The 14,758-nt window shown below is 49.6% G+C and overlaps 1 non-coding gene across 1 annotated transcript; it reads right to left on the bottom strand.

The window, feature by feature from the left end:
• Nucleotides 1–4,893: 4,893 nt before the first annotated feature.
• trnap-agg (transfer RNA proline (anticodon AGG)) lies at nt 4,894–4,965 on the bottom strand. The gene has a single exon. It is a non-coding gene; the product is annotated as a tRNA-Pro (tRNA).
• Between the last annotated feature and the right edge of the window lie 9,793 nt (nt 4,966–14,758).

Raw genomic sequence — 14,758 nt, forward strand, 5'->3', positions numbered from 1 at the left:
GGGGGGGGGGCCCCAGGACTCCTCGTTGGTTCATTGGCATTGGAAGCTCTCACCGACCAGAGTCCACGTTGTTGAGCACGGCCCAACGCTCCGGAGCTCACAGAGGTAGCATGGAGTAACTCCGCGGTGGGTCCAGCGCTGCGCCATCGCTGTGGAGAGTCCGGGGGTGGGCGGCCGCTCCGATCCAGCTGGGCAGCGAGGTGGGGGGCGAGACCGGAGAAATAGTCGCGTCCCCGCCAGGGAAAGACTGGAGACGGTTTCCCCCTTACCCTGCCCCCCTCCCCCACATAGAAAAGTAAAAGTTCCCCCTAAAACAGACTTAAGACTAACTAAAAATAATAAAAAAAGATAGAAATTACATACAGGCTGTAGGTAGAGGCTGCTGCCAGGGCTGCGCCCCTAGAGTCCCTACACCTCCTCCAACCTCATCCACTGTGTCCGCTGTTTTCTGGGTGTGGACTCCTGTATATCGGCGAGACCAAGCGCAGGCTCGGCGATCGTTTTGCTGACCACATCCGCCCAGTCCACCTAAACCTGCCTGATCTCCTAGTTACTCAACACTTTAAACTCATCCTCCCATTCGCACTCTGTCCTGGGCCTCCTCCAATGTCAGAGTGAGGCCCAGCACAAATTTGACGAGCAACACCTCATATTTCACTTGGGCAGCTTACACCCCAGAGGTATGAACATTGACCTCTAACTTCAAGTAACCCTTGCTTCCCCTCTCTCACCATCCCTTTCCCAGTTCTCCTACCAGTCAATGGACAATAGACAATAGGTGCAGGAGTAGGCCGTTCAGCCCTTCGAGCCAGCACCACCATTCAATGTGATCATGTCTGATCATCCCCAATCAGTACCCCGTTCCTGCCTTCTCCCCATATCCCCTGACTCCGCTATCTTTCAGAGCTCTATCTAACTCTCTTGAAAGCATCCAGAGAACCGGCCTCCACCGCCCTCTGAGGCAGAGAATTCCACAGACTCACAACTCTCTCTGTGAAAACGATTTTCATCATCTCCGTTCTAAATGGGTTACCCCTTATTCTTAAACTGTGTGGCCCCTGGTTCTGGACTCCCCCAGCATCGGGAACATGTGTCCTGCCTCTAGCGTGTCCAAAACCTTAACAATCTTATATTTCAATAAGATCCCGTTTCATCCTTCTAAATTCCAGAGTGTACAATCCCAGCCGCTCTATTCTATCCACATATGACAGTCCTGCCATCCCGGGAATTAATCTGTACCGCCCACTTCCCTGACATCAGTCTGAAAAACGGTCGTGACCCGAATCATCTCTCCAGAGATGCTGCCTGTCCCGCCCGCTGAATTACTCCAGCATTTTGTGTCTGTCTTAGATCAAAGCAGATGTTGATGAAGGAAATGCAGAACGGTTCATTGTTGGCTCAGGGGAAGGTGACAACAAACTCTTCAATCCATATAACCATATAACAATTACAGCACGGAAACAGGCCATCTCGACCCTTCTAGTCCGTGCCGAACACATAATCTCCCCTAGTTCCATACACCTGCGCTCAGACCATAACCCTCCATTCCTTTCCCGTCCATATAACTACCCAATTTATTTTTAAATGATAAAAACAAACCTGCCTCCACCATCTTCACTGGAAGCTCATTCCACACAGCCACCACTCTCTGAGTAAAGAAGTTCCCCCTCATGTTACCCCTAAACATCTGTCCCTTAATTCTCAAATCATGTCCCCTTGTTTGAATCTTCCCTACTCTCAGTGGGAAAAGCTTATCCACGTCAACTCTGTCTATCCCTCTCATCATTTTAAAGACCTCTATCAAGTCCCCCCTTAACCTTATGCGCTCCAAAGAATAAAGCCCTAACTTGTTCAACCTCTCTCTGTAACTTGGTTGCTGAAACCCAGGCAACCCAATCCTTCAGACAACAAACAGTAAAATTAATCAGGAGGACAGTTGGACAACTAGAATGGGGAGGGTTAGAGAGAGAGAGGGGCTGCAAGGGTTACTTGAAGTTAGAGAAGTCAATGTTCACACCATTGGGCTGTAAGCTGCCCAAGTGAAATATGAGGTGCTGTTCCTCCAATTAGCCCTCTGACTGCAGAACGCAGGTTAAGATGGAATAAGAAGGAACTGCAGATGCTGGTCTATATCAATAGGTAGACACAAAGTGCTGGAGTAACTCAGCGGGCTAGGCGGCATCTCTGGAGAAATTGTATAGGTGGCATTTCAGGTCTGAAGAAGAGTCCCGACCAGAAACGTCACCTATCCATGTTCTCCAGAGATGCTGCCTGGCCCGGCGAGTTACTCCAGCACTTTGTGTCTATCTCAGGTTAAGATGGTGTCACACTACCATGTAGAAACAAGGAACAGCAGGTGCTGGAGTACAAAAAAAAAGGACACAAAGTGCTGGAGTAATTTGGTGGAGAAGGTACTGATCCGAAACATTACCCATCTCCTTTCTCCAGAGACGCTGCCTGATCCACTGAGCATCTATCTCTGGAGCAGGCATGAAAATCGCTATCAAAATATGGGGGGGGACACCATTACTTGGCGGCCGAGCGCACGTGCGCACACTCACACCCACACGCTCGAGGCTTCGGAGGCTCAATCCAGCGCTAAATGCAGCTCAACTCTGCCTGTCTCGCAGGGTTAACCTACAGCCCTGCCTGGACTGACGGGACACCAACGCTGCTTCTCCGAGCTGACTGTAAACCTGGGCTATATTTCCCGCAAGCCCAGGCAGGGCTGTAGGTTAACCTGGCGGGACAGGCAGAGTTGAGCTGGGTTTAGCGCTGCTTCTCTGCGCTGGCTGTGGGCCTGGGGGCACCGCGCCCGTCTGACTCCCGACCTCTCTTGCCACCCCCGGGCGGGGGACACTCGGGTGGGGACGGGACAGCGCCGGAGAGCCGGGATCGATCCTGGCTGCGGATGAGGCGCAGGTCTGTGCCACATCTCCCTCCTCCAATCACCGCACTGAATTATTATATCTCGCCCCCATTGCCTGCTGACTGGGGTCTCTCTCGTCCAATCGGCGCCCTCGAGCAGCAGTCCCACCTCCACTGGGATTTCCGCCCCTGCTCTGGAGAACATGGATAAATTACCTTTGAGGTGGGATCAAGGAAAGAGCGTTCACGTCGCGGCCCTGTTTCCACCAAACTTTCCACAACCACTCACAAGACGCACAAGAAGCGATGAGTCAGACACCATTGTATGCAGACGCCGAGACGTGTGCTCAGCTCTGGCTAAGCAACTTTTAACCTTGTGTGTAGACTCGATAAGGAGAAGAACGTTTGAGGTCGGAACACTTCTTCAGACTGATACCATCTTTACCATCTACAGATACCATCCTCATGGCATTTCGATGACACTATCTTTATCTGCTCTTCATTTCTTCAACCCTGGGAAAACGATTCCGACTGTCGACTCTGTGCCCTCCACAATTTTATATACTTCTAACTACAGGTCTCACCGCAACCTCCAGCATTCTAGATAAAACAGAAGATAACTAATAAGGTAATGCGGGGAAAAAAGATGAGGTACGAAAGTAAGCTAGCCAAGAATATAAAGCAGGATAGTAAAAGCTTCTTTAGGTATGTGAAGAGGAAAAAATTAATTAAGACCAAAGTTGGACCCTTGAAGACTGAAAAGGGTGAATTTAAGAATAAGGGGTAAGCAATTTCGATCAGAGATAAGGAAACACTTTTTCACACAGAGAGTTGTGAGTCTGTGGAATTCTCTGCCTCGGAGGCCGTTTCTCTGGATACTTTCAAGAGAGAGCTAGACAGGGCTCTTGAAGATAGCGGAGTCAGGGGATATGGGGAGAAGGCAGGAACGGGGTACTGATTGGGGATGATCAGCCATGATCACATTGAATGGCGGTGCTGGCTCGAAGAGCCGAATGGCCTCTACTCCTGCACCTATTGTTTATTGTCTATAAAAAACAATCCAAGCCTGTCCAGAGGCAATTCACAATGGGCTAATTAACCCATGAACCTGCACGTCTTTGGGTTGTGGGAGGAAACCGGAGCACCTGGAGGAAACCCACAAAGTCGCAGTGAGAACGTGCAAACTCCGTACACACACAGAGAGACAGCACCCGAGGTCAGGATCGAACCTGGTTCTCTGGCGCCGTGAGGCAGCTGTTCTACCAGCTGCGCCACCGTGTCGCCCTGTTCCTTCTATTTGACCAAGTGTTTAATACTGTGATCACCCTCACACTCCCACCCTCACTTGGTTCCATGTATGTTTCTGGCCATTGCATAAGTACTGTAACTCCTGATGGTTAATTTTTCAAAGGTTACACAAAATTGCTGGAGAAACTCAGCGGGTGCAGCAGCATCTATGGAGCGAAGGAAATAGGCAACGTTTCGGGCCGAAACCCTTCTTCAGACGTTTCGGCCCGAAACGTTGCCTATTTCCTTCGCTCCATAGATGCTGCTGAACCTGCTGAGTTTCTCCAGCAATTTTGTGTACCTTCGATTTTCCAGCATCTGCAGTTCCTTCTTGAACACGGTTAATTTTTCAATTTGATTCCACTCCTGCGAAAAGCAGCAGACATAATCAGCGTTATATAACTGGAACTTGTTTGTCGTTTCAAAAATGTTATTAGTGAATCACGTGGGAATTATAACAAGCTGACTGCTTCATGATCACTTTTATCTACGTCAGTATTTCACTGCTGGAATTGTCTTTTAAAAGTTTCAAGATGCAGGGTGGAAACAGGCCCTTCGGCCCACCGAGCCCGCGCCGACCAGCGATTCCTGCACATTAACACTACCCGACAGGCAACAGCCAATTATGTCTTTGGATAAAACCCACGCAGGTCACGGGGAGAACGTAAAACTCCGTGATCGGGATGGAACCGGGGTCTCTGGCGCTGTGAGGCAGCGACTCTACCGCCCCCAAAATTTGGGCTCGTCCGGGATTTGAACCCGGGACCTCTCGCACCCTAAGCGAGAATCATACCCCTAGACCAACGAGCCAGATGTAAGTTTAAAACTGCTAGAGTGAGATTCAAACTCACAGAAACCCTTGGTCACTGGGTTAGAGTTTAGAGTTTTGAGATACAGTGTGGAAACAGGCCCTTCGGCCCACCGGGTCCGTGCCGACCAGCGATCCCCGCACACTAACACTATCCTACACAAGCTGGGGACAATTTTTACATTTACACTAGGCCAATTAACTTACAAACCTGTACTTCTTTGGAGTGTGGGAGGAACTGGAGCACCCGGGGAAAACATACGCAGGTCATGGGGAGAACGTGCAAACTCCGTACAGACAGCAACCGTAGTCGGGATGGAGCCCGGGTCTCTGGCGCTGGATTCGCTGTAAGTCAGCTGCGCCACCGTGCCGCCGATTACACGAATCTCTCAACCAAACTTAGCAGAGATTGACAGATTCTCCATTAGCACAGGTGTCAAGGGTTATGGGGAGAAGACAGGAGAATGGGGTTGAGAGGGCTAGTTGGTCGCTCGGCAACCGGGAGGGAGCTGGAGACGTCGGACATGCGGGGCAAGGGCCAGTAGGAGGGAGAACCGGGGTAATACCCCCAGCACCGTCAATGTTGGCTGCAGGGGGCGCCCCCCGCGATACAAAGATGGCCGGGCGAGGAGAGGAGAGGAGAGGAGAGGGACGTGGGTTCGCGGGAACTGCTCCGGTACATTGAGCGCGCGGGCCCGCCGGACGTTGAACTTTGAATAATGGTGGCAAAACATGGCGGCGCCCGCACGTGTAACATATGCACTGTGCGGTTACATACGTGACAAATAAAATACTATCGACTATTGTAATGGAGCCTTCATGATCGAATGGCGGAGTAGACTGGATGGGTCGAATGGCCTTATTCATCTCCTATCACTTATCAACCATTCCCCATTGTTGCACACTGAAGAGACGGCTCAGTTCCTCGAGTATAGTGGCAGCAGGTGGAGCTGCTGCCTTACAGCGCCAGAGACCCGGGTTCAATCCTGACCACAGGTGCTGTCTGGGCATAGTTTGTACGTTCTGCTTTGTGACTGAGTGGGTTTTCTCCGGGTGCTCCGGTTTCCTCCCACATCCTCTACTGCCACCCCGCATTGCCACCCATGAGACAAAGTCCTGTAGAGTCCGATTAAGGTTACTCTGGGGTAGATGGGAGGCAGGACCGCTCTCTAGTTGGTGAGAGGATGGTTCAGTTGCCTGATCACAGCCGGGAAGAAACTGTCCTTGAATCTGGAGGTAGACAAAAATGCTGGAGAAACTCAGCGGGTGAGGCAGCATCAATGGAGAGAAGGAATAGGCGACGTTTCGGGTCGAGACCCTTCTTCAGATTCTTCTACCATCGATTTTTCAAGCATCAGCAGTTCTTTCTTAAACACTGAATGTGGAGGTGTGTGTGCGTTTTCACACTTCTGTACCTCTTGCCTGATGGGAGATGGGGGAGGAGAGGGTGAGACTGCTGCTTGATTATGCTGGTGTAAGATCAGTCAATGTACCTGAGTTTCAACTGACTGTATCCATGTATGGCATATTCAAGATCAAAAGAGTTTTATTGTCATGTGTCCCAGATAGGACAATAAAATTCTTGCTTTGCTTCAGCACAACAGAAAAAAGTAGGGTTAAATAAATAGTAAGTAAGTGAGTAGGTTTATTGGTCAAGTATTCACATACAAGGAGCAGGGGGCGCTGTCCTGTGCACGGCTGCCCTGCCAGCAGTTGTCTGTCTTTTCACCGTTTTACTTTTATTTTTAGTTAGTTAAATTGTTTTGTTTGGAGGTCTAGACTTTTTTATGTGGGGGCGGGGGGGGGGGAGGGGGAAACTGCTTTTCCAGGGTCCCTACCTGGTCGGAGAGGCAGCTTTTCTCCGGGCTGCAGCTTCGACCCGTCCTCGCGGCCTACCAGCGGGCCTGGAGCGGCGTTTCCTGTCGGGGACCGCCCAGAACCTCGGCTTCGGCGGCGGCACAGCGCTGGAGCGCTATCGCGGAGCGGGCGATGCCTTGCCTGGGTCGCCGCGCTGGAGCTCCGGTGAGCTGAGACCGCCGGGAACAACATCGCGGAGCTGCGGGACTGTGGAGCGGCCAGCTGCGGGCGGCGGCGCCGAACTTTACACCGGGAGCCTGGGATCTCGCGACGAGATCGCCAGTTGTGGAGCTCCAACCGGCGCGGCCTTGTCGGCTTCGGAAGCCGCGGCCTCCAGTACGGAGGCGGCCGTTCCAGGGTTCCCATGCCGCTGTGAGGACTCTCCCGACGCCGGAGCACCACCACCCGGCGAGAACGGCCAGGAACATCGGGCCTCCGTAGAGGCAACTGTGGAGGCCTCAATAGGCCCGACTATGGGTGAACTGGGGTTGGGGACTGGACTTTGTGCCTTCCCTCATGGTGGGAGCCATTGTGGGGGGATGTTCTTTGTGTTTAAGACTCTCATTGGTGTTATGTCTGTATTCTTTTTTTGTGTGCTGCAAAATGGCAAAAAGCATTTCACTTCACTACACCTCAGTGTATGTGAATGTGACTAATAAAAACCTTTGATACCTTTTGATACATACAGGAATTTACATACAAGAATTTACATACTGGAATTTACATGCAGGTGCAGCAGGCAGTGAAGAAAGCGAATGGTGTGTTAGCATTCATAGCAAAAGGATTTGTATAGGAGCAGTATCCGGTAGGCGGCGGAGCAGCGGCCTCTGCAGTCTGGGATTTTCTGTCTGTGCTTTACTGCAGTTTGTGTTATTTTTTGTTGGGGGGTGTGTGGGGGGGGTGGGGTGGTGAGACTTTTAAATCCACACCTGGAGAGTATTGCATACAGTTTTTGGTCTCCTAATCGGCCTGAAGAAAGACACCTCGTTGCCATAGCGGTTGGAGTACAGAGAAGGTTCACCAGACTGCTGCTTCCTGGGAGGCTGCTGCAGGACTTTCAAAGGAGAAAGACTTTTCGGGGGATAGACTCAGCTTGTACTCGCTAGAATTTAGAAGACTGAGCGGGGGGCTCCAACACCAAGACCCGGTGTATAGCAAACTTACAAAATTCTTAAGGGGACTTTGGACATCGGGGGGGCTAGATGCAGGAAGATTGGGTTCCCGATGTTGGGGTAAAAGTACAGAACAAGGAGACTCTGGGGGAAGTTTCTACTGCAGTTGTACAGGGTCTTGGTGAGACCACACCTGAGTATTGTCACAGTTTGAGGGATAAGGGGGAAGTATTTTAGGACCGAGATGAGTTTGGTCTCCTAATCTGAAAAACATTTTTTCACACATTCCTGGAGATGGTGGTGAATCTGTGGATAGACTTCTCTGCCGCAGAAGGTAGATTTGGGCCACAGTTCATTGGCTATATTTAAGAGGGAGTTAGAGAGGAAGATTGTTCCCCATGTTGGGGAAGTCCAGAAAAGGGGAGTTTCAGGATAAGGGGGGTATTTTATGGAGAGAAGGCAGGGATCTGGGAGGTAGTTGAGGGAGTTCATTGGATGATAAGAGCCATGATCATATTGAATGGCAGGGATGTGCAGGCTCGAATGATCATATTGAATGGGGCTCGAATGGCCAAATGGCCGACTCCTGCACCTAATTCTATGTTTCTATGTTTGCCTTGGTGCTCCGCCCACAAGTAACAACATGACATTCAGTGACGGTGCAAATGACACAGTGACAGTTACGAATACAGAACAGAAGTGACCAGTGTGACCATATACCAATGAATATATATACACACATAAATAAGCAGATAAGCTGCAATGGGCTATTAACAATCAGAGTTTTGTTTGAGTTGAGTTTAATAGTCTGATGGCTGTGGGGATGTTACCTGGATGTTGCAGATTTCAGGCTCCTGTACCTTCTACCTGAAGGCCTGGGTCTGCTTGGCTCGCACGGGAAACAAATCTCACCGAACCTCAGTGCCCGTGACAACAATGAGCCTAAAAACCTAAAGTTGACCCCTGCGTGCTGAGAGGGGGGGATGTAACCTGATGCGGCTCTTGGTTACAAGGAGGAGCTGGAGGGTCTCAACTGTGACCCCTTCCACAGTTTGCTGCCCCCGAGACCCCCGTGGCGAGCCCACCTGACAACATTTGACTTCACTCCCACTAACAACCTGCTGGCAACCCCCTGTAGTTTTATGTTGGCCCAGAGCACAGATGAAACGATTCCATGTTCTTCGCACATCTAACGCTTGGCCAGATTCCTCAACTTGAAGTATCATTTTCCCCAATCCATCAAGATAAGGTTATCCAAAGCCTTTTCCAACTTCACGTGACTGACCCCCTGGATGATAAGAGGCTTCTCCTGTGTACATGCAGACCAGCTGGTCGTGGGGAGAGAGATCTCCGGGCAGTAGAGTTGCTGCCTTACAGCGAATGCAGCGCCGGAGACCCGGGTTCGATCCCGACTACGGGCGCCGTCTGTACCCAGTTTTGCACGTTCTCCCCGTGAGCTGCGTGGGTTTTTCTCCGAGATCTTCGGTTTCCTCCCACACTCCAAAGACGTACAGGTTTTTAGGTTAATTGGCTTATTATAAATGTAACAATTGTCCCTAGTGGGTGTAGGATAGTGTTAGTGTGCGGGGATCGCTGGTCGGCGCGGACCCGGTGCGCTGTATCTCTAAAAACTAAAAAGAAAATCAAGTGAGTCATTCCCTTACAGTTAGAGATAGAACAGCTAGGTTTTGTTTAGTTTAGTTTAGTTTAGGGTAGACACAAAATGCTGGAGTAACTCAGCGGGACAGGCAGCTTCTGGAGAGCATTGGGCGAGGTTTCGGGTCGAGACCCTTCTTCAGACCCTGAACTCTTGTCGGAGAGAGGAGGAGAACTTCTTCAAAGTAGACATACCTTGAGGAGATTTTGCAGTGGAGCGGACAAAATGTGTAAAAAAGAATTTACAGATGCTGGTTTAAATCGAAGGTAGACACAAAATGCTGGAGCAACTCAACGGGTGAGGCAGCATTTCTGGAAAGACGGAATTGGCGACGTTTCGGGTCAAGACCCTTCTTCAGACCGAGATTCAAGGGAGGGGGAGATACAGAGATTAGTTTAGTTTAGTTTAGTTTGGTTTAGTTTAGAGATACGAACTAAAGATAGCATTAGAAACTAATAAGGAATACAGTGCTGAAACACTGGTCTCCGCCGACCAGCCATCCTCGTACATTAATGCTATCCCACACATGAGGGGCAATTTACAATTTTACCCGAAGCCAATTAACTTACAAATCTGCACGTCTTTTGAACGTGGGAGGAAACCGGAGCAACCGGAGAAAACCCACGCAGGTCACGGGGAGAACGTACACACTCCGTGCAGGCAGCACCCGTAGTCAGGGTGGAACCCGGGTCTCCGGCGCTGTGAGGCAGCAACTCTACCGCTGCGAAATCAGAGAGAACTCTAACAATCAGTGAAAATCGACAGCTCTGGGGTCAAGAGTCAACTGGTGACTTGAAGCTTGTTCAAGAAATTTGTTGGTGAAGATTGTTTTAAACTGCAGAAGCTGGAGAATTTAGTTGAGTTTATTGTCACGTGTACAGAGGTACAGTGAACAGCTTTTTTGTTGCGTGCTATCCAGTCAGCGGAAAGACAACACATGATTACAATCGACCCGTTGTAGTGAGACGCAGAAAACTCGGGGGGGGGGGGGCAGAGGGGACACGTTCCCCCCATGTTTTGAGAGGTGGGGGACATCCCCCCCAAGTTTTTGTCATCCCCGATTTTAAAAATCTCCGCTTTTAGCGCTGGATTGAGCCTCCGAAGTGTGTGTGAGTGTGCGCACGCGCGCGTGCCCGCCAAAAAATGGTGTGTCCCCGTCCCCTCCATGTTTTGATAGCGAGTTCCGCTCTTGGTTGTAGTGAGACCAGGCAAGTTGAGCGAAACATTCGTTATTGACAAAAACAAATGCTCGAACTGCCGTGTACCTGGTTACGAATTAATGATGAAAGCTCCTGTCGATGCGAGGAGCACTAACTACTGATTAATCTCAAAAGCCCGCGAACAAAGCCACAGTCACATGGCAGTCCCCGCCGATGGCGAGGGTTCCGAATGCCCAGCTTCACCACTAGGTGCCGCTACTCCATCCACAGTGTACAGATACAGGATAAAGGGAATAACGTTATTGTATTGTATTGTATTGTATTCAAATTTATTGTCATTGTCTCAATTTGAGACAACGAAATGAATTTCCCTTAGAGGCAATATCATTAAAAAAAAATCAAAACCCCCACCCCCCCCCCATTAAATAATAAATAAATAAATAAATAAATAATAAAACATATTAAAAATAAAACGATATACGCAAGATAATGTGGATGCTGGTAGCCCAGGACTGCTCTACAGTTGTTGGTTGGATTGCTCAGTTGTGATGAGCCATTGTCGGCACTGGGCCTGTACTCACTGGAGTCTAGAAGAATGATGGGGGACCTCATTGAAACGTACTGAATAGTAAAAGGATTGGATAGTGTGGATGTGGAGAGGATGTTTCCACTAGTGGGAGAGTCTAGGACTAGAGGTCACAGCCTCAGAATTGACGGACATTCTTTTAGGAAGGAGATGTGGAGAATTGTTTTTAGTCAGAGGGTGGTGAATCTGTGGAAGTCTTTGCCACAGACGGCTGTGGAGGCCGAGTCAGTGGCTATACTTAAGGCAGAGATAGATAGATTCTTGATTAGTACACGTTATGTTGAGATGGCAGGAGATGGGATTAGGAGGGAGCGATAGATCAAGAGATAGAATGATTGAATAGCAGACGGAGTAAACTTGATGGGCCGAATGGCTTAAATTTACTATCACTTATATGATCTTATGAACGGTGACTCAAGAAAGTTTGGGTCAGAAGGGTCTCGACCTGAAATCTCACCGATTCCTTTTCTCCAGAGTTGCAGCCTGACCCGCTGAGTTACTCCGTTATGTTCAAGAGAGAACTGCAGATGCTGGAGAAATCGAAGGTAGACATTCGAGATGTCACCTATTTTTTCTGTATTCACTATCTGAATTATTTTGCTAATCCCGGCCTGTGCGAAGGTACACGGCAAATATGGGATAGAATTCCGTTAGTTACCATGGATGTTGACCAGGGACATTAAAATGTTTAATATAGGCGGATCGTACTGCTATAAGACTCGCCCTGTCACTCCGCGACTCTGATTGATATTCTGGCTTTTTATTACATTGTCTTTTCTTTACGTCTGGAAGTGTTGGCAAGGATGAGAGGCCCATTTTATTCATAGTTAGCTTTTCAATCGGCAACAGGCTCAGAGAGTCAGATGGGAGATGAATGTCAAAGACCACAACACATGAAGTTAGTCGGGACTGGCTCACCACAAAAAGCTTCTTTTCAAAGTGACTCTTGGGCCTGATCCTGGCGTGATAATCCGTCTGTAAATAAATTGCAAACACTGACTGCTCTGTCGTGATGTTCTGGTGATCACAAAGGATTTTAATCCTTAACGTGGCACCGGCAATATTAATTTGGAGACTGCAGATGCTGGATTCTTGTACACAACACACTGTGGTGGGGAAATGTGGCACGGTGGCACAGCGGTAGAGTTACTGCCTTACAGCACTTGCAGGGCCGGAGACACGGGTTCGATCCCGACTACGGGTCTGTACAGAGTTTGTACGTTCTCCCTGTGACTACATGGTTTTTCTCCAAGATCTTCCGTTTCCTCCCACACTCCAAAGGCGTACAGGTTTGTAGGTTAATTGGCTTGGTATATGTTTACGTTGTCTCTGGTATGTGTGGGATGATGTTAGTGTGCGGGGCTCGATGGTCAGTGCGGGCTTGGTGGGCCGAAGGTCCTGTTTCTGCGCTGTATCTCTAAACTAAACTCTGTGGGTCAGACAGCATTTGTGTAGGGAGTGGGAAGGCGACATTTTAGGAAGCCAAATGCGACACTTAATTTTAGTTCGGAGTCACGTGAGTGACTACGTGAAGAACCCGACCAGCACGCATGCGTGACATGAGCATTCACGCAGTGCAACAGCGACGAACGGGAGCACGGGCGCTCCCGCTACAAGCTTGAAGGAATGGACCGTTAGGTAAGTACTTGCCCACAGGTTCAAACTGACAACTTTGCTCCTCTTTGTACACCAGGGGAAACTGGAGCAAAGCAGCACAGAGGGAAGCGGCCCCCGTTCGACTCCAGGGAAGGAGCGTTCCATCAGTGGAGGGGGAGAGAGGCGGCACCGGGACCGCACACGCTGCGGTCCACAGTCGGGGTACTGAGCCGATGCCCAGTCCGCTAACAGCTGTCTGACCAACAGCAGCGGACTGGATGGGAAATTCAAAAACCGGCCGGTAATCCCTGCATTCTCCGACAAGGAGACTCGCCGCCCGAGAACGGCAGAAACGCCGCCCGAGAACGGCAGGCAGCCTCTTGAGCAGAGTTGGCAACCAAACCTCGTGCTGGAGACAGACACAGAAGATGGAACCGGCACTTCAAACTACCGCACGAGAGCAAGTAACTGTCTGATTTCCAAGCCTAGAGAAAGGTCATGGAGTAAAAACTCCAGCGAGACATGCCTCGGGAGCTGGGGCAAGCTCGCCAAGGGAGCATAACACTCCCGCTCCAGTGCAGTAACAGCACTGGCCATCTCCCTCATCAGAGGAGATCGATGGCGACCAGGGCTGGGCTGGTCAAGAAGAGGGGTCACTGGCTGAACAACATCGGGAGTATGCTTGAGGTACAGGATCAGGAAGAGCTGCTGGGTGTGAGATACTGCTATGTGGCTTCACCACGAGCGAGATGGCCATTACAGCCTAAACTGTCGGCCAGCTTACTACCTGTTTTTCCAATAAACCTCTCCAAGACAGGTAGTCATGAGGCGTTGGATTTTATCACGCCTTCCCAAAATTGCATTTACTCAAAGTGCCTACCATTATTAGGGGGTATATTGAGCAGGGCATTTAAAAACCCAAATATCTTAAATTGCATTTGATACCCTTGACGTCGGCTATCATTTTCGCATGCTCATTCCAGAGGGGCAGGGTAGTATGGCAAAACACCTGACCCTACTGTTCAACATTGTATGCGATCGCAACCTCTGGAAGGAAGTCATAAAACCTGCCCTCAACCTAAAAAATTCACAGGACTGTGAGAACGCCGACCTCACAACCACAGATCCTGCTATCTGGTAAATTTACCAAATCAAGCCTAAAAATTGGACGAAGTGTCCAAGATATTCGGCATCATGAGGGCAGGGCCTGGAATGAGCAAACCACACAAAACCAGACAGCAGTACCTCCACGCATCCACCAGTAGGCGTCTACTTAATGGTACTGGTGAAAGCTCGGGGCCCGCATGCCAGTCCCCGTAAGCCTTTTCAGGCCAGGGCCCAGAGCGGGCCCCATGGAAAATGCGCCACCCCCCAACAACACCATCCCGACAGACAAGGAACCAGAAACCGAAGAAATGAACACACCACTAAACAACAGTGGAGGCAGGTGAGTATGGTTCCTACCATCACATAAAAGGAGTAGGGTTTGAACTAACAGGGGGGGGGGGGGGAATCACACCTGGGTTTGGAAGCATGAAGAACTATCACACTTGGTAGTTATATACCAAAAGTATTCAAGGATAAAAATTGAATTAAGAAACTTACCACCAGTTCAGCATGCACCCCAAAGGGGTCTACCCTCCCACTAAAAAAGAACATGAGGGACTAGCTGAACTGAAGAAGATATACAAAGAATATATAAAGAAATCTAATATGAACCTTTAGTACCAAAAAACCCAAATGGTGAATGTCGCACCATCATTGACTTAACCACTTGAGTATTTTCACCAGGTATACAAACTTTGGAAAACTTAATGGAAAACTTGT

The sequence above is a fragment of the Leucoraja erinacea genome, chromosome 6 (assembly GCF_028641065.1).
Source record: "Leucoraja erinacea ecotype New England chromosome 6, Leri_hhj_1, whole genome shotgun sequence".
Taxonomy (NCBI): domain Eukaryota; kingdom Metazoa; phylum Chordata; class Chondrichthyes; order Rajiformes; family Rajidae; genus Leucoraja; species Leucoraja erinaceus.